This window comes from Tamandua tetradactyla, chromosome 7 (assembly GCF_023851605.1).
Source record: "Tamandua tetradactyla isolate mTamTet1 chromosome 7, mTamTet1.pri, whole genome shotgun sequence".
Lineage (NCBI taxonomy): Eukaryota > Metazoa > Chordata > Mammalia > Pilosa > Myrmecophagidae > Tamandua > Tamandua tetradactyla.
The window spans coordinates 76848202-76871887 of NC_135333.1; the positions used below are offsets into that span (position 1 = coordinate 76848202).

The 23686-nt window shown below is 38.5% G+C and overlaps 1 protein-coding gene across 15 annotated transcripts in view; it reads right to left on the reverse strand.

Annotated features, from left to right (window-relative positions):
• GRIN2B (glutamate ionotropic receptor NMDA type subunit 2B) overlaps nt 1-23686 on the reverse strand; it is an 849505-nt gene that overhangs the window by 720674 nt on the left and 105145 nt on the right. For 14 of the 15 annotated variants that reach the window (XR_013179559.1, XR_013179558.1, XR_013179557.1 and 11 more), the window contains one exon: nt 16001-16249. The gene's annotated coding sequence lies outside the window, so the exon portion shown is untranslated. Of the gene's footprint in view, nt 1-16000; nt 16250-20235; nt 20366-23686 lie in introns of those variants that run through there. The other variant, XM_077170133.1, reaches the window with a different exon arrangement.

The following is a 23686-nucleotide window of genomic DNA, read 5'->3' on the forward strand; positions in this document are numbered from 1 at the left end:
GTCATAATAATGATTAATTACAAACCTCCGTAAGTACCCCCAAAAGGGGGGGAATGGTTGTATAAGAGTGTATACCATTCATTTAAATTGAGGGCCTGTGGGGTGGGGTGGGATGCAAAGTCATAGAAGATTTTCCTAAACTGAGATCTGAAAGATGATAAGGAGCTAACAAACCAAAAGGAAGCAGGCAGGGAGAGGTGGAACATTCCAGGCAGTGAAAATAGCAGAAATAATAACAACTATAAGGGGATGAAAGAAGGTAAATAAGGCTATAGTAAATAGAATGAAACAAAGCAGTTTTATAAGTAATAAGTCTAGAGAGGTAGGGGGGGTGCTATATCACTCAGATTATTAAAGGCCAAGGTAAAAATTTTGGCCTTTATTTTAAGAGCAATGGGACATCTTAAGGATTATAAGCATAACGGTGACTAAATCAGATGTACATTTTAAGAAGATCACTTTGACTGTAATTTAGAATTATTGTCTAAGGGGAGAGTGTAGATGTTGGGTAGGAGAATGATGCAATGGGATAACATTAAGAAGTTGCCAACAGAGTTCCTAAGACATAACATAGAAAAGAAAATTAAACTAGCATTAACTAAATATTTGCTATGTGCTTGGTGATTTACACATATTAGCCGGGACATTAACTCTCAGTCTAACTCCAACACCCACGTTCTTTCTATTCTATCATGCACCCGCAGTAAGTATTCAATCTTACTGAATATTGTTTTCAATTTGTAAACAACAGCAGGATTAAGTGTTCATCATCCTCATCAAAAAATTTCTGTAATAGACTAAAATTTTGACATACCATAGAGTAGGGAGAGGAAGAAAATGAAAAAAAATATTCTGTACGGAGTTTATTTTAAATTACTCTCAACCGCATTTATTTAAGTGAGGTAATGGGTCAAAAATACTCTGTGGATAATAAAATTAGTTATGATTAGCCATAATTTCTTAATGAAAATACTTCCATTAAAAGAAGACAAAATAATTACATAAAAAATCATAGCTCACTTTGCAGAATGTTTCTATGATTGTTTTTTGTTGTTGTTGCTGTTGGTTTTACTCTGTCAAACAAAAGTTTTAATTTTACATTTTTTTTTACAATAAACATGCAAACATTCTTGACATACAAACATTTTTGTCATGGTTACAAATAATAGGTCACAATATCATCGCATAGTTGTGTATTCATCACCATGACCATTTTTTGAACATTTGCATCTTTCCAGCAAAAGAAAGAAAAAAGAAAAAACTCATACATGCGATACCCCTTACCAATCCCTTTCATTGACCACTGGTATTTCAATCTACTCAATTTATTTTAATCAACGATTGTTTTGTTTGTTTGTTTGTTTGTTTTTATATGGACAGGCACTGGGAAACGAACCCAGGTCTCTGGCATGGCAGGCGAGAAGTCTGCCACTGAGCCATCGTGGCCTGCCCACAATTGTTTTTTTTTATTATTATTATTATTTTTTTATTTTTTACATGGGCAGGCACCGGGAATCGAACCCGGGTCCTCTGGCATGGAAGGCAAGCGTTCTTGCTGCTGAGCCACCGTGGCCCGCCCAATTGTTTTTTATTACTAGGAAAAATTGAACAAGTTGTACACAGTTATGTTCTGGAATAGGGCATGCAGAATTGCTGGGAGTAGTACCATTAATTTTAAATGCAGTAATCACTTGATACAATAAACATTTGCAAATCCTGCACACCATCTGAGAGTTTTAACCCAAGTTAATCAGATGTACACAAAAGTCATCAAGAAACACAACATATTCAGATGTGGCCTCTCTCTCTAGCCAACACAACAAACAAACTCACCGCCCTCCCCATCTCTATGTGGAACATGACTCCCAGGGGTGTAGACCTTGCTGGCAACGTGGGACAGAAATCCTAGAATGAGCTGGGACTCAGCATCAAGGGATTGAGAAAACCTTCTCAACCAAAAGAGGGAAGAGTGAAATGAGACAAAATAAAGTGTCAATGGCTGAGCGATTCCAAACAGAGTCGAGAGGTTATCCTGAAGGTTATTCTTACGCCTTAAATAGATATCACCTTGTTAGTCAAAGATGTAATGGAGAGGCTGGAGGGAACTGCCTGAAAATGTAGAGCTGCGTTCCAGTAGCCATGTTTCTTGAAGATGATTGTATAATGATATAGCTTTCACAGTATGACTGTGATTGTGAAAACCTTGTGTCTGATGCTCCTTTTATCTACCTTATCAACAGATGAGTAAAACATATGGAATATATAAATAATATAAATAATAGGGGGAACAAATGTTAAAATAAATTTATTAGATTGAAATGCTAGTAATCAATGAAAGGGAGGGGTAAGGGGTATGATATGTACGAATTTTTTTCTGTCGTCTTTTTATTTCTTTTTCTGAATTGATGCAAATGTTATTAAAAATGATCATGATGATGATGAATATGCAACTATGTGATGATATTGTGAATTAATGATTATATATGTAGAATGGAATGATCACATGTTAAGAATGTGTTTGTTGTTATATTTTTTAAAAATTAAAAAATTAATTTAAAATAATAATAAAAAAGAAAGGCAGCATAGCTATGCATGGAAATGCTTAAATGCTATATATAATGGTTCTTATTTCTGAAGCTTTTTATTTTTTATTTTTCACACACAATGTGACACTTATTATTTGCAATATTTTCAGTGGGCCAGTTTGTCTTTCAGGTAAGCCCAGGAGCACTAAAAGTGCTCTAGGGAATACTTGGCATTGTCAAAGTATAAGTATCCTATTCCCTCTTCAATGCCCCTGCCTTAAATATGTCAAACCTGACAAAATACATTTGTTGGTTTAAAGTTCATTGCCCATCTCAGGTAGGTTTTCCAAGAATTTGACTCTCAGAGTTTAGGAGGCAGAATTTTAACAGGAAGTATCCCTGGGATCGACACCTGTGAATGGGAGGGGAAAGAAGCAGGATTGGGCAGAGGTAGAAGTGGGGCTGTGATGCTGCACCAATATTAGCCTCAACCTAGCCCATGGGTAACTCTGGAGCTAAAATAGACAGTCAAAGTTGTCCCCATTGGGCTAAAATTGCCAGGAATTTATATTTCCACCTCTATCAGTCATTGGATATGGGCTGCCCGAGATAGGGCATGACCTTGGTCAAGGAAGTTCTTTACAGCAGAAGTGATCCCAAAAGACTTCTAGCTAAAGGCAGTTACTGACAGCACTCTCAGTAGTTGGGTGAGCAAGTCTTTTCATTGAAGAAGAATCTGGGTAGCACAGTACCATGTACACTAGGTTCGCACAAAATGGGTCCTCATGTTCATGGGCCAAAATTTTTTCTTATTCTTTTAGATTACTTTCATGTTGTTCCTTTCTGCTTGGATGAAAAGGAAATTTCATGAATATTTTTAAAAAGATTTCAGGATAAACTTGAAAGATAACAGACTTATTCAATAAGCATTTATTGAACATTCACTTGGTGGCCAGAACATGATACAAAGGAGCAGAAGAACTAGAGCCAGAGTCAAGTTAGACACAAAAGTATTTACAATAGAAGACAGCATAATAATAATTCGTGAGGGGTACAATCTGAATAGGACAAGAATGCTAAGGCAGGTCTCACCCTGGTCAAGATGGCAGAATGAGAAATTCATGCTCTGTTCTCCAAAAGAAATTTTGAACAAGCAGCAAGACCTGGAAGAAACATATTTCTTAAAGCTTCAGAAAACAAGCAAAGGATTGCAGTAACAGGACAAACGATGAATCAAGAAGAAGGTCACTTAAAAGTGAAGATTGGAGGTGATGTGACAGTGGATCAGTGGCAGAATTCTCACCTGCCATGTCAGAGACCCGGGTTCGATTTCCAGTGCTGCCCATGCCAATAATAATAATAATAATTTTTTTAAGTGAAAATCTGGCAAACTGTCCTTCAAAAATGAGGGAAAGTTTAAAATATTTCCAGACAAACAGACACAGAGGGTTAGTGAAGAAGAAACCTGCTCTATAAGAAATACTAAAAGGAGCACTAAAGGCAGATAGGAAAAGACAGAAGAAAGAAGTCTGGAGAAGAGGGTGTAAGTGAACACTATTGGTAAGGGAACAGAATAAAGTAATAACGCATGTAACAATGTGGATTAAACTTGAAAGTATTATGTTAAGTGAAATTAGCCAGAAATAAAAGGACTAGTGAGACAATACTACATTGTCTCACTAATATGAACTAGCACTAATGAATGAACTTTGTGAGTTAAAGTTGAGAACTCAGGTTATCAGGAGAGAGAAAGTGGGTAGAGATTGGGCATTTGATGCTGAAGGAGTACAGAAAGTTCATTGTAAAGATCCAGAAATGGATAGCACAATACTATCTGATGGTACCACAATATTATACAGTATGTGAATATATCTCAATAAAATTTGTCTACATTGTACAGGATGCTGTACAAACCTCATGATCTACAACCTGGAAGGAAATACCCACTGTGCTATTCTTTTCTGGTGGTCCCCAGGTGCAGTTGTTGAATAATCAGTTTAAAGGAGTCAAATATTTCCGCTTGAATACCCAAGCCTCTCTGGGTTATGTGGTTGTGGTGACAGACAACAGGGAATCGTATCACTGAGGGCTTAAATTTTAAGGCACCTTTAAATATAAAACGGGTCAAACAGAAATCGATGATCAGGTAGAAGGACTCTATTATCTAGCTTCTTGATATGATTTCATTGATTTAGACTGCCTGGGTTTCCACGGCTAGTCCTATAGAGGATTCCTCTCTCTAATGGCATTAAAAACAGAGGTCAGATATCTTCACAGCTGCTATTGCTGGGGCCCCTGTCACTCAGTGGATCTTCTATGACATAGGATACATAGAGCATTACAAGGGTCACCCTGACCAGAATGAACAGGGCTATTACATAGGATGTGTGGCCATGCAAGCAGATAAGTTCCCCTCTGAACCAAATCATTATTACTCTTACATGGGTTCTTGGATGAGAATGTCCATTTTGTACTGAGTTTTTTTAGTGAGGGCTGGGAAGCCATATGATTTACAGATCTATCCTCAGGAGAAACATAGCATAAAAGTTCCTGAATCCAGAGAAACTTATGAACTGCACTTTTTATTTTTTACATGGGCAGGCACGAGGAATCAAAGCCGGGTCCTCTGGTGAACTGCACCTTTTGCATGACCTACAAGTAACCTTGGATCATGTATTGCTGCTTTGAAAGTGATTTAATTTTTTTTTTTTTTTTTTTTTTTTTTTTAAAGGAAAGACAGAGAGAAGGAAGGAAGGAAGGAAGAAAGGGAAACATCTTTTAAACATTTTCTTGTTTTATTGTATTCTGTTTCTCCGTTTTTGTTACATGGGCTGGGGCCGGGAATCGAACCGAGGTCCTCCGGCATAGCAGGCAAGCACTTTGCCCGCTGAGCCACCGCGGCCCGCCCCTGATTTAATTTTTTATTTTAATTTTTTTTTTATTTTTCTTCTTGTAGAACTCTGGGATACACTGGCTGCTTAACAAGATGAGGATGTTTAATCTACATAGAATATGGAATTGATCATCACATTTTGGTACCTGCCATATAACATCTAAAAGTAAATTTCGTGCCATGCAGGTGTCTACTGCTCATGGATGGTAATCTAATACCTTAACCATACACGTACAAAATTGAATGCATATTTCTAAGGGACCCAGCAATACCATGAGAATTACTAAAAGAAATCAGGCATTAAAACTACATATCCATACTACCCTGTTTTCAAAGCATTATAAACCTCATGGATTTAATTTAATTTAATTAGTGTATTTTTACAGTATATTTATGAGTTTGTCAAAATAAGACAATAGTGATTGGTTGGGTTCAATTCTAGAATCTCAGATTAGTTACACATTTGATAGCACTTAAATGTAATTGAATCACATTCAAAGCATAAAGCTTCATTGTTTGGAGTGTATACAGCTTGTTATAAGCTGTATAATATCACTATTAAACCTAAGACTTAACCAGCCATTAATGATTTTCAAGAATAACATAGTGGCCTCCTAAAAATACTTATTTGGGTTCATGCAAGCTTTGACCAATTTTGGGTCAATTTAAATTGTATTTCATATAAACAGTACTCATTTTTCTTTGATGATACGACAGTGTGGGCTTTTCCTTTCACATAATGGCAAGTAACTATATATGTAGCATGGAATTAGTCTTATAATATTAATAATTAAAGGCAGAAAAATTCTTATCAAATGATAGAGTTTAAATATTTGCAGGCACTTTGTTCCTTTAGGAAAAGAAAAAAAAAGTACACATTCACTTGTATACTTCAGAAAAGTTAGTGGTGCCAGTTTCCATTTGGTATTTCCTTACTAAAATGTTCCAGAGTTTTAGGGAGGTGGAAGGGAATAACAGTGTGTTCGGGGGGACCAGAATGTGGGGAATGACAGGGAAAAGAGTCAGTGAACTTCTGCTCAAGAACTAAGCAGAAGTATAGTTTTCTTTAAAGTATTCATGAAAAATGTGAAGAACGTGAAAATTAAACTCCTTGGATGTTAGTTAAGGAAACCAGAATTAAGAAATCACTAGTGGAAAAAAAAAAAGTATTTGCCAAGTTTCCTTGGGGGAATAGTGAGAAAGAGGGAAAATTCAACTTACCCATTTGGAGAATTCCTGCCATTCTTGCAAGCAATGGGGTCAACCAAATCAATAGGCTGAGCCCTCAATCTTGGGGTTTGTTCATATGAAACTTATCCCCGCAAGGGATAGACTAAGCCTACTTAAAATTAGACCTAAGAGTCACCCCCAGAGAACCTCTTTTGTTACTCAGATGTGGCCTCTCTCTCTGAGCCAACGTGGCAAGCAAACTCACCACCCTCCCCCTCTCTACGTGAGACATGACTCCCAGGGGTGCAAACCTCCCTGGCAATGTGGGACAGAATCCTAGAATGAGCTGGGACTCAGCATCAAGGGATTGAGATAACCTTCCCGAATGAAAGGGGATTAGAGAGAAATGAGACAAAATAAAGTGTCAGTGGTTGAGAGATTTCAAACAGAATTGAGAAGTTATCCTGGAGGTTATTCTTTCGCATTTTATAGATATCCCTTTTTTAGTTTAAGGTGTATTAGAGAGGCTACAGGAAAGTGCCTGAAACCATAGAGCTGTGTTCCAATAGCCATGTTTCTAGAAGATGAATGTATAATGATATAACTTTTGCGATGTGACTATGTGATTGTGAAAACCTTGTGTCTGATGCTCCTTTTATCTATGATATTGACAGATGAGTAAAAAATATGGAATAAAAATAAACAAATAATAGCGGGAACAAAGGTTAAAATCTATTGAGTAGATGGAAATACTAGTGGTCAATGAGAGGGAGGGGTAAGGGGTATGGTATGCATGAGTTTTTTCTTTTTATTTCTTTTTCTAGAGTGATGCAAATGTTCTAAAGAATGATCATGGTGATGAATACACTACTATGTGACCATATTGTGAGCCATTGATTGTATACTATATATGGAATGTTTGTATGTTAAGAATGTTCATATTTGTATGTTGTTTGGCTTGATAATACAAAATAAATTCAAAAAAAAAAAAAGAAATCGCTCTCTTGCCAACAGAGCTAAAGACTAACTTATTCAGAGATGGAAAAGTTACTTATAGTTATTTTCACAATTCTAATTTTTAAAAATTTTTCTTCTTAATTTCGGGAACCTTACAAATGTAAACTTTATTTTTAAACTCTTTAAGCATAAAGCACTATTTAGATATTATGAGCTTAAAATAATGAGGTTTCCAGATGACCTCTTTATCATAAGCCTAATCCAGCAAGCTGTGGCTCTCTTTTTCATTGTTTCAAGCCTAAAACCAATTTTCTTGATGACCACAAAATTTCCTGGTTCAGCCTAGCACTTTTTTTAAGAGAACTGACAGGCTTTTAGGTACCGATTGGGATCTATCTGCTTGGAGACTTGGGCTACTATATGGGTCATGTTGAAGGCAGAGGCAGGGAAGGCGTCTATGGTTCTGACCCTTTTTATCAAAAACCTTGGTTTTCGAAAGTTGTTACCAGCGCTTTCAAACAATAGTCCAAGAAAAATCACTTTTTTTTCTCACCACTACAGAGAGAGTAGACTTCCTCCATAAAGTGCACAGCTTCAATTAGTCAGTGTGGTGATTGTGTGTCAGAGATGGATTTCATCACTGAGGGTCAGGTGGGAGGTGCAGGGAGCCCAGAAGTGGCAGGGTGACCTGGGGATTCCACCCTTGGGAAGGAGATTGAGTTTTTACTGTTCGTTTGTATATGTATTAATTTTCATGTTTTTGCTATTTTACCATGCCAACATTTATTTGTATTTTTTCAATGTTAAATTAAATTAATTTGGGTAACTTTTTTCCTCAAGAAAATATTTTCCCCTGTGATTTAAGTATTAAAAAAAAAAACCTATATGGTACCTGCACAAAGACAGACATATAGACCAAGGGAACTGAATTGAGAAGTTAGAAAACATCCCTCATGTCGGAAAGAAAGCTATACCTAAAAGAGAATAAATGCTCACCTGATTATGAAGAAGAAATGAATTTATTCACGGTCTTGCAAGAACAAGTGCACAACCCAAATGGGGTGGCTGGTGAGCCAAGCAACAGAAAACAGCAGTATTTATTCCCTAAGCCTAGCACACAGTTCTCTCCCCTGTTTCTCTGCTGATTGGATACTCCAGAAATTATAGCCTATCCAAGTAGTCTACCTAATTTAAATCTCCTGTCGAAAGTTCCCACTTTTGATGATGTTTTACATCCCAATGACCCTGGTTGTTACTTGTTTAAGCTTGTTTTTACCCATATAAGGATCTGGCATCGATTCTGGGCTTGTGTCAGAGGCCCTCTCCTTCCCCTACCTGCAAGACCGGTCTGAGGTGTTTTGTAACCCTTTTCTTAGTTAGTTCCATTTCTCTCATCCTGTGCCATCTTGTATGAAAGCTAAACTTAATTTTATTCTTAAAAATTCCCCCCCTCTCTTTTTGAACTCTTTTAGTTTTCACATTGCAGTCTTTTTTTCAAACTTGATTAAGAGCTTTTTCACACTCCTCATCATAGGGATCTTCATCTTTAAGGGGGTACAAATTGCTTTGCCTGTCCTGAACAGTATTTTGCTTGGTTAGGGCAGCCTCAATGAGTCTCTGAGCTAACTCTTGGGTGTGTGGGATAATGCAACACCCAACTGCTGTGAGTATCCCAGCTACGATGACTAAAGATGTTAACATGGACGGTGTCATCCCTTTTCATTTCACAAACCAGTTTCCTAACCATCCTGGGAGGGGTTATCAATGCCTGAATTTTCCACCAATTCTTCAGATAAGGCCATTAAGCCTTGCAAACCTCTAGTGATAGTTCCATCTGGGGCTGTATTATTGGGATGAAGGTACAACAGCTACCTCCAATCATAATACAAACGCCTCCCTTTTCAGTTAGCATCATATCTAGGGCTATCTTATTTTCCATGTCATTTAACTGGGAACATCTAGCTGTTCTGAATGCTCTTCACTGCATCTCTGGTGTCGTTCATGAATCTCTGCTGATTATGTAGTTAATCCAATCCACAGTTTTATTAATTGTGGCCCACCAAAATAGGGATGGCTCAAACTCTGCAGCTATTCGATTTCTGGCTTTAAACTCATCCAGGATTCCCTGTGACACTCCTATGTTACCTAAATAGTTTCAGTCATCAAAAGAACCAAGTGGGATTAGTGGACTTCTTTTCTTTCTTTTCCCTTGGATTTGAGCTTCTTTCTCTCTTTCAAATGGCAGGGTAAATGGGATGGTCAATTGAACAAGACCCCAGGAGTGGTAAGGCCCATGGCAAGGTGAGTATTAGGGATTCCTTCCTACTAGATCTGGGCATAAATGTTTGTTTTTCCCACTCAACTGCCATTGATTAACTAAATCTCCACAGTCTATTACTTGGTAAGCATCAAACTGTATAGTCTGGAAATCTAAACCTTCAGTTACATTCACCACCAATCTGACAGGGCTCGTTGCATCCCAAATTTGGAACATTATAGTTAGTATAATTATTTTTATTTTTAAAGTGAGCTTTAAATCCCTCATCTGTCTTCCTTGGGTAAGACTCTTTTGACTAGGTTCACTATGCGCTATGCTAGATTAAAATATAGGATCCAAACCCCAAATCCAAAAACTCCTTCTACCCTTACAACTATTGTCTCTTTAAAGGATCCAAAGTTGGAGTTATTTCCCAGGAATCAGATTGCATTGTTAGGTATTTATCATCTAGCTCAGGTACTGGTCCTTTCACTGGAGTATAGTGAGTCCAGGATTTCTCTGCCATCTGTACAGCCATCTTAGTTGTCAACAGAACCTGATAGGGTCCTTCCCAGGCCAGTTAGAGTTTGTACTTTTTCCACAATTTGATGAGGACCCAACTGCCAGGTTGGTGTTGATGGACAGCAAATTCAAGAGGTGTGATTTGGGCCTACAAGCCACGGTGCCTGAGGGATGACAGAATAGAAGACAATGCCAGCATATAATTCTTAAGTAAGAGGTCCTTTGAATTTAAGGAAGGGAGATATCTAGTTTTCCCAGGAAAAGGCAAGCCAAAGAGCATTTCATAGGGAGAGATCCCTAATTCTTTTCTAGGGGCAGTTCTAATTTTTAGCGGAGCTATGAGTAGACACTTAGTCCAGGGTTACTTTGTTTCTAAGACTAGTTTAGAAAGATGCTTCTTTAAGGTCTGATTTATTCTTCCCACCCTTCCTGAGGACAGCAGCTACCAGGGTGTGTGAAAATCCCATGCAATATTTAGGCTTTGCTGGACATCCTACAGCACATGGGAGGTAAAATAGCTACCATTGTCAGAATCAATATTTTCTACTAACCCATAATGGAGAACAATTTATTTAAGGATAATCTTGGAAATTCCCAATGCTATAGCCAAGGCTAGAGGACCTGCTTCCATCCACTCTGTTAGGTGGTCTACAAAAACCAAAATATAGTCATCCTACTGGGGGCATCTCTGTAGTCAACTTGAATGCTGTGAAATGGTGTGAGGCCTGATTCCCTTCCCCCTTGTACATGTCACCTTAGAAATTTTTTATTAACCTTTTGTCAAAGCATGCATCATATGCATATTTGTTTGGCTGTGGTATAGAGGCTCACACACCCAAAATATTTAAGAACCAGATCACACATGGCCTGTACTCCCCAGTGACTTCCCTGATGTAAGAATGCTAATATTTCCCTCAATATTTGTTTATTCAATATCTGTCTGCCATCCCAGAGGACCCATCTCCCCTGATTATCTGAACTCATTCCCAATTGTTCCAGCTCCTTTACTTCCTTTACAGAGAAAATAGGGACCTCAAATTCTCTGGGAATAGAGAGTATCAAGACTATTAACTTTGACAGGAGACAAAGGGAAGCTTCCTTACCCTTTTCATCTGCCAACCTGTTGCCCTTTGCCTTAAGGGTATGGCCTTTCTGGTGTCCACTTATGTGCACCACAGATACTTCCCTTAGTAAAAGTAGATTGGTTAGTTAGCACTTGTTTTATTAATTCTGCATGAACCAATTCCTTAAGCTTGCTGTTAATCCCTTTTCTACCCAAATTTTTCCAAAGGTGTGGACTACCCCAAAGGTGTATTAGGGTCACTGTAGACTGTACCATCTTTTCCTTCTAATAATTTGAGGCCTTGGTTTAATGCATACAATTCACAAGTTTGAGCTGACCAATGAATGGGCAATCAATTAGCCTCTCTTTCTTCACAAGTTAGCCCATCCACAATTGCAAAACCATCACATCTCTTTCCCTCCAAGACCCTAGAGGCCCCATTTATAAACAATTTTTCCTCTGAATATAAGGAGAGGGCCAAACTCAGGTTTGATACTCAATTAAGTCCAAACAGTCATGCTCAAGAGCTTCCCACTTGGTCAGGCCCTTTCCAAAGAAAGGAGACCAGGATTAAGCTATTGTCTGTGGTTAAGAAAGTCATCTTTTTCCAGGAAAATTGCCTCATATTTTAGGATTTGGGAATCAGTCAGCCATCTCCCTGCCCTTTGGGATAAAATGATCCCGACTTGAAGAGTGGTGCTGACCACTAATGCCCCTCCAAAGGTCAATTTCCTACTTTCTTCTACTAGAAGAGTAGTTGCCATAACAGCCTAAACATGCCCAGGCCATCCTCTGGAGACAGGGTCCAACATTTTAGAAAGGAAGGCTAAAGGTCTCCTTGGTCTCCCCAGGTCTAGGTTAGTACCCCTAAGTCTGTTCCTTTATCCACTGTAACAAATAGATGGAAACGTTTCTCGAGGGAGGGGAGAGCCAGAACAGGAGTCTGTACCAGTGCCCGTTTGACCCCTTCTAAGTCTTCTACTTCCCCCTCCCTCCATCCTAATTTGTCAGGCTCTTCTTCTAGCAGTTTTATGCATAGTCCTTTAGTTTGAGAAGCATAAGAATTTATCCATAACCTACAATACCCCCCTAATCCTAAAAACTTCCTTAGTTCCCTCTTCATCAGGGAAAGAGGCAATCAAATTATGGCCTGAATTCTTTCTGGATTAATTTTCTTTCTTTCTTCACTTATAAGATGTCCTAGGTATTTAACTTCCTTTTCCACAGACTATAGTTTAGTTTTTTTTGATACCCTTAGCCCTTGGTCTCCTAGGAAGTTCAACAGGTCCTTTGTAGCCTGGACAACCGCCTGTGTTTCTTTACCTGATATTAACAGATCATATACATACTACAAAAGGGTAATTTCAGATGGGATCAAAAATTTTTCCAACACTCTCTCTATTTCTTGTCCAAAGAGATTGGGGGATTCTGTGAAGCCTTGGGATAGGATTGTCTACCTGCATTGCTGCCTCCTTCCAGTAAAGAGATTTTTCCCATTCAAAGGCAAACAAGTCTCTATTCTCTGGATCAAGAGGGTAGGCCCAAAAAGTATCCTTCAGATCTACTACAATGAACCATTTATGATGGTAAGGGATCCTATTAAGGAGAGTATAAGGGTTAGGGACTATGGGGTATCTAACTTGAACAATAATTCAAGGTGAGGTTGATGGCCCTCAGGTTCTGTACCATCCTTCAACTGCTGTCTGCTTTCTGGATGGGTAGAATGGGAGTATTTAAAGGAGACATACAAGTTTCCAAGAGCCCATCTCAAAGGAGGCCTTCAATGATGGGCTGAAGTCCCTGTCTCCCCTTCAACGGGATGGGATACTGTTTTTGACAAATCATCTTCCCTTCCTTCTTCATTTTGATTCTGATAGGGTGAACCTGCAACTTCTCCATTTACCTCCCTCACCCATACATTTTCTTAGATATCTCTTTCATCTTCTTCAGTAAGCAAAGTGAAGATGACTTCTATTTAGCTCCCCTTACCTCCAGATCCAGTTCCATGGACACTATCAGGTTCCTTCCCAACAAGGTACTCCCAGCTTTGGGGATGTACAGTAGGAGGCTTATAATTTGGTTATCTTCCCAACAGATGTTAATAAGTTTTAAAATGGGGACTTTAGCCCTTCCCCTTTTATCCCTGAAACTGTGAATGAGCTACCAGAGAATTCAATCCCCTTCAGGATGTGGTTCACAGAAGATCAAGTTGCCTGCAGTCGATCGTAATTCCAAGATTATGATCTTGGAAATTACATTACCAAGAATGTAATTTCTTCCTGGTACTGACCCATCTTCAGATTTACTAAAGGCTCCCAGTGGGCTCTTGAGATGAGGAGCCTCTGACCCCCTTAGTCCTCAAAATTCATCAGGGATACCACCCAACCTTCTTTCTTTAAACTCAGGCACTCCCTTTTGAAATGACTAGGTTTCTCACAGTGATAACATACTGTGGAGCCCTGTGCCCTCCTCTCCTGTATTCCCTCTGGCCCAGACTGTTTCTCTATTTCACCTCTGCTTATCTCCTTCCTGCTTAATCTCTAATCTCTTCTTGACCATGTGGTCAACCATGCTCATCATGACTTTAGCTTTTTTGCTTCTGCGTTTCCTCTTCCCTTCTCACAAACACTTTCTGAGACTCCCTCAATAACTCTTTTAGTGGCTTATCCATCCACCCATCTAGTTTCTGGATCTTTTTTCTGAATGTCAGGCCAAGACCCCTTTACATAACTGACCTTCAGCATTCCTTGGGCCACAGGACTGTCAGGGTCTATCCCTGAGTATTTTCTCATTTGGTCCCTCAACCTTTCCAGGTAAGCAGAGGGAGTGTCATCTTTTTCTTGAACCACCTCAAGGCTTTATTTAAGTTCTGACATTTGGGTACAGCCAATTTTATCCCTTCCTTAATGAGGTTTCTAAGATCCCTCATTTGTGTGCTCTCTCTTCCTGATCATTATTATCCCAAATGGGATCTACACTGGGGAAGTTTTGCTCCGCTGCCTTGTTCGGGTGGGTACTGCCTCTCCCATTCTTTCACAGCTGCCCTACTCACCATTCCCTTTTCTTCCCCCCATAAAGAAGATATTCAGAATAGACATAAATTCGGACTAGGCATATAAACTGGGGCCTAAAAAGTGATCCAGTTGTTCTGCTAGCTCTGCCAGATCATCCATTAATGATTTCATCTCTTTCTTAAAGTTCCTTAGTTCTGTACTCATCAGTGGAGTATTTACATAAGCGATTTCCCATAGTCCAATAGGTACTTCCCTCAGAGGGTATAAGGACTTAGCAGGTCTATGTTCTCTCACCCTTTTTTATTCAGGAGCCCTTGGAAATGGAAAATTCTGTATACCTTTCTTACACTCTTCCAACTCCTTCCTCAACTGTTGATGGGTTGTAACAGGTGGAGCCATTGGCCCCAATTGGCCCTCTGGTTCCTGGGGGGAATGCAGGTTAGTTCCATTCGGCCTTCAGGGTCCAACAGTCCCTGCCCAGGGTAGGGGGGAGAAGCATAGGGTGGGGGGAGGCTGAACAAAGGATCCCAGGCTTTAGTTTCTAAATATTTAGTCTCTCATTCTGGGGTTTTAATCTTCAAGGGATAAAGAGCAACTCCCCTCCTCTTTAGTCAGCATATAGCATAATCATATTCCTTTTTGGCGAGGGGCTTTTTTCCACTAACATAAAGCACGAGATTAGCACAGAGTGAATCCTCATCTGTGCATATTTTGGCCAGAATACATCAGGTGGCAAAATGCTTTCCTTTGTCCAAGTTTGACAACAATATTTAATTATTTTCTTGTTGTCCTTTCCCTTGGTCCAATCACTGTTGGTCCAATGTTTTGACATTCTCCCTAATGAACTATCCAGGGAAATGACTCCAGAGGACTTATAGGTAATCCCTTTCTGGCTGACAGCCTCTACTGCCCATTCTGAGTCTTTCTGTGGTAGTTAGATTCAGGTGTCAATTTGGCCAGTTGAAGGTGCCTAGTTCTATTGCTGTGGACATGAGCCAATGGCATGTGAACCTCATCTGTTGCTGATTATATGTGAAGTCATCTAGGGGGGCATGCCTGCTGCAATGAATGATGTTTGATTTAATGGGCTGGTGCTTAAATGAGAGAGCTCAATGTAACATAGCCAAAGCAGCTCAGCATACCTCATCTCAGCACTCGCAGCTCAGTGCAGGCCTTTGGAGATGCAGAAAGGATTCACGCTGGGGAAAGATGATGGAACCTAGAGGCCTGGAGAGAAGGCCAGTAGAGATCACCCTGTACCTTCCCATTTAAGAAAGAACCTCAGTTGAAAGTTAGCTGCCTTTCCTCTGAAGAACTATAAGTTAACTAAATAAATCCCCTTTTATTGAAAGCCAATCTGTCTCTGGTGTGTTGCATTCCAGCAGCTAGCAAACTAGAACACTTGTAGTTTCTTCCTCTCAGCACCATTTTGCTTCATCCATCTCTGGCCCATCCCTTCGCAGGAGAAGGGAACCGTGGATTGGGACTCTGCACTCGCTTCATGCAGTGTGTTGCACATCTCATACACACACACTCAACCACAGACTCATCAGAATTTTCCCAACCACCAAGGCAATACTAAATAATCTTTTTCCTTACCTTTGTCCATGCACAGAGTTACCTGGTCACTGTAAGGCAGGTTTTCCTTTCTCTGTTTTCTCATTCACAATTGGTGTATCTAAGTGTCTGGTCTCAGGTCCTTCTAACTGTCGGAAGGGATCTCCCAATGGTAGAGTCCAAGACCACTCAATCAGCAGGGTGTGCCTTCCCTTTGTCCTCCTTGGGGGTCCTCCTCTGAAGTCTTGGATCCCAGATGAGTCCCCAGAATTGTTGGAAAGAAAGCTGTTCCTGAAAGAGAACAAACACTCACCCAATTTTGAAGAAGAAAAGAAATTATTCAAGACCTTGCAGGAATGGGCATGCAACCAAAATATGGTGGCTGGCATACTAAGCGACAGAAAGCAGCATTTTATTTATTTCCTAAGCCTAGCATGCAGGTCCCACCTCTGTTTCTCCACTGATTATATACTCTAGAGGTTACAGACTATCTGAATAGTCTACCTAGTTCAAATCTCCTGCTGAATGTTCCCGCTTTTGATTGCATTATACATTCCAATGACTCTGGTCGTTACTTGTTTAAACTTGTTTTTACCCATATAAGGATCTGGTATCAATTCTTGGCTTGTATCAGAGGTTCTCTCCTTTCCCTACCTGCAAGACCAGTCTTGGGTTTTGCAACCTTTTGTTTCGTTAGTTCCATTTCTCTCATCCTGCGCCATCTTGTGCAAAAATTAACTTGATTTTATTCTTACACCTCACGTTTATGACCAACTGATTTTTGACAAGGGGACAAAGACCATTCAATGGGGAAAGAATAGTCTCTTCCACAAATGGTGCTGGGAGAACTGGATGCACATAAGCAAAAGAATAAAGGTGAACACCTCCTTCACACCATATACAAAAAAATCAACTCAAAAATAGATCATAGACTTAAATATAAGAACCAGAACTATAAAACTCCTAAAAGAAAACCTAGGTAAGTGTGCCAGTTTGAAAAGGTTTATGTATCCTAGAAAAGCACGTTTTAATCCTAATCAACCTTGTGAGAGCAATGGTTTCTTCTTATTTAGTACTGTATGTTGGAAACTTTAATTAGCTTATCTCCATGGAGATGTGACTCAATCAAGTGTGGATATTAAACTTGATTAGATGGAGATGTGTCTCCACCCATTCCAGGTGGGTCTTGATTAGTTTTACTGGAATCCTTTAAAAGAAGAAGCACTTTTGAAAAAGTAGAGAACAACAAGAGAGAAAGCCACAAGATTCCGAGAGAGCAGAGAATGCCACAGAACCACGAAGCAGAGAGTTCACCAGCCAAAGATTTTTGAAGATGAAGAAGGAAAATGTCTCCCAGAGAGGTTCATGAAACTAGAGGCCTGGAGAGAAAGCCAGCAGATGCCACCATGTTCGCCATGTGCCTTTCCAGCTGAGAGAAAAATGCTGAAAATCATCAGCCTTCTTGAACCAAGGTATCTTTCCCTGGAAAGCTCTAGATTGTACATTTCTATAGGTTTGCTTTAATTGGGACATTTTCTCAGCCTTAGAACTGTAAATTAGCAACTTATTAAATTCCCATTTTTAAAAGCCATTCCATTTCTGGTATATTGCATTCCAGCAGCTAGCAAACTAGAACAGCAAGCACCTTTAAGACCTTGTGTTAGACAATGGTTTCAAAGATTTTATACCCAAAGCACAAGGTATAAAAGAATAAATAGATAAGTGAGACCTCATCAAAATTAAAAACCTCTGTGCATCAAAGGACTTTATCATGAAAGTAAAAAGACAACCTACTTAATGGAAAAAATATTTGGAAACCACATATCTGATAAGGGTTTAATACCCAGAATAAATAAAGAAATCCTACAACTTAACAATAAAAAGACAAACAAACCATTTTTAAAATGGGCAAAGGACTTGAATAGACATCTCTCCAAAGGAGATATACAAGTGCCCAAAAAGCATATGAAAATATTCTCAACATCACTAACTATTAGGGAAATGCAAATCAAAACCATCATAACATTTCACACCCACTAGAATGGCTACTTAAAAAAAAAAAAAGAACAAGTGTTGGAAAGGATGCAGAGAAATAGAAACACTCATTGATTGTTGATGAGAACGTAAAATGGTGCAGCCACTGAGAAGATAGTTTGGTGGTTCCTCAGAAAGTTAAGTATTACTTTATGACCAGGCAATCCCACTTCTAAGTATATACCCAAAAGATTTGAAAGCAGGAACTCAAATATATTTGCACACCATATTCACAGCAGCATTATTCACAATTGCCAAAAAATGGAAGCACCCCAAATGTCCATCAACCAATGAATGGATAAATAAAATCGTGGTATAAACATACATTGGGATATTATTCAGCTATAAAACAGGATGAAGTTCTGACACATGCAATGAAATAGATGAATCTTGAAGACATAATGTTGAGTGAAATAAGCCAGGCACAATAGAATAAATATTGTGTGATCTCACTGACACGAAATTAATTGGAATAAGCAAACTTAGAATCTAGAATACAGTTTACCAGGGGATGGGGTAGGAGTAGGGAATGAGGAATTAATACTTAAATTGTATATAGTTTCTATCTGGGTTAATCCTAAAGTTTCAGTATGATGAAAGTTTCAGTAATGAATAGTGGAGACAGCAGCACAACATTGTGAATGTAATTAACAGCACTGAACTATATATGTGAATGTGGCTAAAAGAGGAAATTTTAGGTTATAAATATGTTACAAAGACATTTTTTAACAAAACATAGGACTGTACAAGACAAATAGTTAATCCTTATTATTGTAAATGGTGGTCTATAGTTAACAGCGCAATTACAAAATTGTTCTTTCATGAATTGTTAACAAATGCATGACCCTAATGCAAGATATAATGTTAGGGTAGTATATGGAAACTCTGTATTTTATGCATCATTTTTCTGTAAACCTACAACTTCTCTAAAAAAGGGGGGGGAGGTCCTCAAATGACCAGGGGAACTTAATGGCCCATCACAAATTATGTTGAACAGACACAGCAGCTAGTCCATAATCAAGTAGAAATGGTATATATGATAGCAGCCTCAAAAAAGTACCAAAGACATAAAATAGTTGCTTAATTAGGTGGTGGCGACTCCCAGGTTACTTAGCCCTGCTTCATTGCTTCCTTCCCACAAGACACAAGTATTGCCTCATGGAAAATTTCTTATGACCATTTAATAAAAAGGTGATTTACAGATTGTTTTATACTATATACTTGTATGAACTGAAAATTCACTGTTGCAATATTACAGTTCAATCCCAAGTTTCCCGAGAGACAATAGTGTCAGGAAGTTCTGGTGGGCAGAACTTCAAGCAGTACATCTGATCATATTCATTGTCCAGAAAGAGAGGTGGTTATATTAATACATGAGCGGTGACCCATGGAAAGAAAAAATTAAAACATTGTTCACAAGTTGTAGGAGAAAATGGTATGTGGATGAAAGGAAACACAGCATGAGAAGTGGGGGTCCTATATGATTACTCACCAAAAGGTACCACTACACAAATCTAGTCATGGCTTAGCTGGCTCCTCTAGCTTAGGATTTTTCACATGACTGTAATCAAGGAGATGCTGGTGCTATGAACTCATCTGCAGGCTTGACCAGAGGACAACATCTTTCAAATCTCACTCATGTGATTGTTCACAAGGTTATTGGATTGAGGGTCTCAGTTTCTTGCTGGCTTCCCTCAGTTCCTTAATTCTTGGGCCTCTCTATAGGGCAGCTCACAACATGGCAGTTGGCTTCCATTAGGATGAGCAAGTAAGAGAAGAAGAGAGAGTGACCAAGACTGATCAGACCAAGACAAGCCAGAGTCTTTTTGTAACCTAATCTTGGAAGTGCATCCCCTTGCTTTTGCCCTATTCTATTCATTATAAATGAGTCCCTAAATCCCAGTGGGGGGGGGGGGGGGAACTACACAATGGTGTGAATATCAAGAAGTGGGGACTACCAGGACTATTGCAGAGGCTGCCTACCACAATAGATCTAATCCAATATTTGCATCTTTCCATATTAAGCCAAGGGATTTCTAATACCTAAATTTCCCTTAGCATAGTGAGTTCTATATTCAAGTTTGTGTAAACCTTTCCAGAAAATAGGATGACCAGACCCAGCTCCCTAAACTGGCATATCAAAAAATAAGAATCTCTTCAAAGTAAATCCATATTGATAAACTCATCTCAGTCTAAAGTTATGCTCTACCCTCTTTGTTTAAGCAATCTCAAAATCCACTCACATAATCATCAGGTTTTATCCTGATGTAAATTATTGAATTCATGAAGTTAATTCAGTCTATAAACGTTTTCTTTCATGGTCCGATTTTGCATTTTATCCCTGGGAATTGATTCTAGTTATTGGCCTAATGACCTGAAAAAAACGACATGAGAGAAATTATTCACTTCCTTTTCTGAATAGATAGAGCAAAAGCATTCTCAAACAGGGGAAGAAAAGTTTCTACAGACAGAGAAGGAGGACAGCTTCTTGGAGCAAGGGAGGTATATATTATATGAGTTCGAGGGAGAATGCTTAAGGGTTTGGCAGATGGGAGGTATACAGATATTCCATATTTTCCAAACCATCCCTGATATCACCATTCTAATATTTAAGGCCCCACCCTTTCCCAAATGATGCCCATAATATAGCTGGTAATGATAGGAATCCATTGGATCACAACTCTGGATTTTCAAAATTAGTCATGCAACCTTAAGAATTTGTTTTACGGAATGATCAAAATAGGAATGTTTGCATTTGTTTGGTGTTTTTTGGTATTTAAAAAAATAAAGTTAAAAAATTTTTAAAAAAAGAATTTGTTTTAAATCATCATTGTCATAGAAAATCTCCATTTTCAGTATGTACTTTGCAGCTAGAATTGAGGGGTTTGATCTGATCTTTCTATTAATTTTATCCAGCAGTCTCATAAGTAGCCACTCTTCTCCATTCCCTTAAAATTCTCATAGCCTATTTATTGTTCATTGGAGTTGCTACAGGTCCTAATTTCTCTCGTACTTAATGATGGCTGCTGGTCATTATTTGAACAACTTGGCTGGCCATAATTTGGTATGCGTGCCCCTGTTAATTTGAGTCATATTAATGTACTATGTAATGGGGAGGTATGGGCATAAACAAGTAAGGAGGAAAATATATTATATAACCTTCTGGGTCTTTTTATCATAGCCAAGGATGCTATCCCTGACAAATGGTACAAATCTCTGAAGAGTGAAGACAAGGGCTTCAATCTTCCTGTAAACACATGGCTTTAGCTTGTAAGTGATAACAGTTTTGTCGTTTTACCAGTATTTTCTAAAGCCATGCTTATAATTTATTTACTAGAAAAGCTTCCACCATTATTGTAAAATTAAATATTCATCGGTGACCACAGAGAAAAGTAAGATTCCCTTGGGAATAACTATTGTGAAATGTAATATTCTAGGTAATTTTTTAACCAAGAAATGCCCTGAAGCTAAGGAAAGATGCCATGTTTGGCTAGAATCTTGTATCACATCTCTTTCCCTTAGAACTTTGTAGATATTGATGTTTTCTGGCATAACATATAAGCATAAAGCCTGTCTTTTATTTTCCACCCTTTTAGGTGATTTCTTTTTAGGGGAAGCTGGTTGCCTAAAGAATTATATATCCTACGTCTTATTGCTGATCATTTTGTACCAACTTTTCCTATGTAATGTGAACTTTTTATCTGATGAGTCAGATATTTATGTCAGGAAAAAGGTCTACTTTGATATCTCCGAATACTTTCAGTAAAGGTATTTCTATATAAGTATTCCATTTGGGGGGATTTCTCCACTAAATGAATAGCTATTATTCTGGTATTGGATCATCTTTGTCCTCCATCGCTATCATTTTTCTTTCCAATTGCTTCATCTTAATCTCTTTTATCCTCAGCCACTGTTTTAAGTACTACTAAGTTTTTTATTTACTTAACCCTTATACAAGCCTACGAGCTAACTATTATCATTATTCCCATTATTTTGGCCATGGGCCCAACATGACTTAAATTGAATGATTTAAGGAATATTTAATAAAAGAACCACTTATAAAAGTATGGGGAAAGTATAGGCTCTTGGTTTTGTAACAATTGAATACTTGTTACCACTCCTAGGTTGAAGAATATGGAAAGGGAATGATGACTAGTTCCCTGAAATAGAATGAAGTATTTTGATAAGGGCCCTTGCTGGAAGAAACTACCTTAAGTTGAGGGATGAAGCCCTACAACCTCAGTTCTACTTCTTTCTCTCCCTTAAATTCTCTTTGGATACTCCCCATTGCCCAGAACGATTTCTAAGCTAGAAGGCAAGGAAGCTTGTTGATGTAGTCCATATAGGTCAGCCTATGCCTCATGGAGTACAAACTGGATTTGAGACAGTGGATGTTGGATCTAGAGAGGCAAAATGAAGACATTAGCAGACCCATTTTACACACTAGTACTGTTATACCAGTCTATCTCCAAGGATAGGTGGTTAGGAGTATAAGCAGAAAGTCTAGTATTTCATGGGGAAAATATTTTTTAAATGAATTATGACTTTTTCAAACTAAAAAGAAAAATAAAGCCTTTTTTTTTATAACTACACATCACATTACTTTAGGAAAACACGATCAACTGTAAACTTTTTGACTGTTACAGTACTTAACAGCATCCAGGAGATGGCAGCATTGGTAAGGTATAGCACTATTTAGAAATCAAATGTTCAAAATATTTTTCACAATTATCACTAAATGAAGATAACTTTTTAAAGTGTGTTGGTCCTAAATAACTGAACAAAAAGCAGAAAAAATAAGTTATTGTCAAATATTAGGGCTCTATGAAACAGTTGTGAGTGCGTGTCCCAGTTTTTTCTTAATAAAATCTCCAAATCCAGAGGAGACAGGCAAATATAAATATATAGTACTATAGAATGTCTTAATAAGGTTTACATAAATTATTAAGTTTTAAAAGCCTTGGCTATAAATATGCAAGACACAATCAATAAATTGTACTCAAAAACAAGTTTCGTAACTAGAGGCATCTATTCACAAAATAGACACAAGATATCCTATTTCAGCTTCAGTGACAAATTAAAACTTGATATCATAGACATCATATCAACTAGGGGAAAAATTCATGTATCTTTAAATATAATTTCCACATTGCTTTAAAACTTACCTACCATCCAAACTTGTAATGTTTTTAAAGATGCACATAAATATGGTCAATTTTCTGGGCCAGGTACTTGGCTAGGCACAAAGGAGGATGTGATTAAAAACAGCCTGAACTTCAAAAACCCTCAGACTCTTATAGAGACAGACGAACCCAACAAATTAAAATACTATTTGATCCTGCTCTAAGTCACGTGCAAAGTGCTGTGTCACTGAATGGCCAATCACCCCACTCCACCTTGGGAGTCTCAGAAGGCTTCACGGAGGAAGGAGGCCTGGCAGAGACTTTGAAGACAAGCATATTTTTGCCAGGAAAACCACAAGAGAAAGGTCACTCCATACATAAGAAACAGCAGGTAGAAAGGGATCAGACATGAGCTATCTCAACCAAGGGTGATTTTGCTCCCCATGGAGACTGTCAATGTCTGGGACATGCAGAATTGTCACAACTGCAGGGGTTGCTACTGGTATATGGTGGGTAGAAGCCAGGTATGCTGGTACACATCCTACAATGCACAGGGCAGCCTCCCACAATA